The sequence below is a fragment of the Cetorhinus maximus genome, chromosome 4 (assembly GCF_964194155.1).
Source record: "Cetorhinus maximus chromosome 4, sCetMax3.hap1.1, whole genome shotgun sequence".
NCBI lineage: Eukaryota > Metazoa > Chordata > Chondrichthyes > Lamniformes > Cetorhinidae > Cetorhinus > Cetorhinus maximus.
The window spans coordinates 29,182,371-29,184,305 of record NC_135882.1 but is presented as its reverse complement, the minus strand read 5'-3'; the positions used below and the strand labels follow the sequence as shown (position 1 = coordinate 29,184,305).

At 44.2% G+C, this 1,935-nt stretch overlaps 1 pseudogene; it reads left to right on the top strand.

The window, feature by feature from the left end:
* The first annotated feature begins 805 nt into the window (after positions 1-805).
* Positions 806-1,576, top strand: LOC144679412 (peptidyl-prolyl cis-trans isomerase A pseudogene; annotated as a pseudogene).
* The last annotated feature ends 359 nt before the right edge of the window (positions 1,577-1,935 follow it).

Genomic DNA, 1,935 nt, shown 5'->3' with positions numbered 1-1,935 from the left:
ATTTAAAACAAGACTGGAAGATTCACCATCTTGAGCTAGAGAGGGAATCTCTAGGAAAAAACCCTCACAGTGCAAGATAGTTCTGGGGTGAAAAATTATCAGGCTGGGAAAGGAAGCAAATGGAAGTAAACTCTTGGGAGCTAAGAATCGCTTTGCACTGGTTCTGGGAGAATTGAATGTCTACTTAAAGGACAGAGCGAAGTGTAACTGTAATGTAGGATTTTCAGTTGTAGTAAAAGGGGACAAGTCCTGAGTTCTGTCGTTTAAAATAATCTTGCCTACTGAAATAGTGTTTAGTCTATGGTGCTTTTAGTTTGATTATTACAGCAAAAGTCTCAGCTGGAAACTGGAAACTCAAATTTATTTTTAAAAGCTATTGGTCTCTCCAAGGATCGTAACATTAATTTAGGGTAAAATGGAGCAATGAAATGGATCATGTGACTTGTTCTGAACTCTGCATAATAACAAGCTTGGGTGGCTTGGGATAAAAAGTTAAAAGGGGGCTCCAGTTGTCTAACTGGGAAGAAAGTGCAAGATAATCACACCTGTAAACAATGACCAGAGTAGCTGTACTGACGGTGAATAGAGTTTTGGGACATAATCTTGTTGAGGTTTTTGGGGTCTAGCCTGCTAGCTGGAGAGCCAGCAAGAGACCCACTCTGTCTCTTTTCAGGAAGGCCCACCGAACCACAAACCAAACAGGCAATGTTAGGCCTTCCTTGGATTCAAGACCCAGGGGACGGAAATTTGGCCAATCAGTCAGAGTCTGGCGGCTATTCTGCTCAGCAGTGCCACAGTGGAGGACATGGCTGCTGCAGAAAAACACCTACAGAGGTAGGCAGAGTGACTCTGGCCACAGGTAAGTAATGTGTTGGCGGGTGGGGGTGGGGGGGGGGGGGGGGTGGGGGGTGGGTGGGGTGGGGGGGGTGGGGGGTGGGGTGGGGTGAGTTGAGGGGCACGGGGGCAGTACAGTTTCGCAGGAGGTTGTGGGAGGGAGGTGTAGGGGGTTGGCAGCAAGGGCAGGAGATGGTTCTCAGTATGCCCCCTTCCTGATTTTAAGTTCTTCAATTAGGTACTGAGTACCTTTGATCAAGGGACCCCTTCAAGTGACAAGCTGGCCGCACAGCTTTAACTGCCACGCATGGCAACAGGCCCGCCTGCAGCTGGGTTAATACCAGTGGTGGTAGAATGAGGCCCTTGAGTGGTCATTAATTGGCCCACCATCCGTGGTTAACTATTCCGCAGAATCATTCCCGGCTTCACGTGCCAGGGCGGTGACTTCACAAAGAACAACGGCACTGGTGGGAAGTCCATCTATGGTGAGAAGTTTGTCGATGAGATTTTCCAGCTGAAACACATGGGGCTTGATATCCTGTCTATGGCCAATGCTGGACCAAATACAAATGGATCCCAGTTCTTTATATACACTGCAGATACTCAATGGTTGGACAGGAAGCATGTTGTATTTGGTAAGGCTATAAAAGGCTATGAGGTCATAAAGAAGATGGCGAAATTGGGCAGCGATGATGGCAAAACTAGCAGTACTATTAGCACCATTAATTGTGGAAAAATTTGAATGGAATTATATGATTAAATAAAACGTGATCACTTGCGATTATAAAAACAAAGTTAAAGGCAGTATCAAACTTAAAGAAAAAGCATATAATTACGCAAAGACAGGTGGTAGGTCAGAAGATTGGAAAGGATATAAAGAACAGCAAAGAATAACAAGAAGATTAATAATGAGGGAAAAAATAGAGTATGAGAGAAAGCTAGCTAGTAACATAAAGGCGAATAATAAAAGTTTTTATAGATATTTAAACAAGACAAGAGTTAACAAAGTGAGCGTTGGTCCTATAGTAAGTGCATTTGAGGAATTGATAATGGAAAGTAGAGAGATGGTGGATGAATTAAACAGGTATTTTGCTTTGGTCT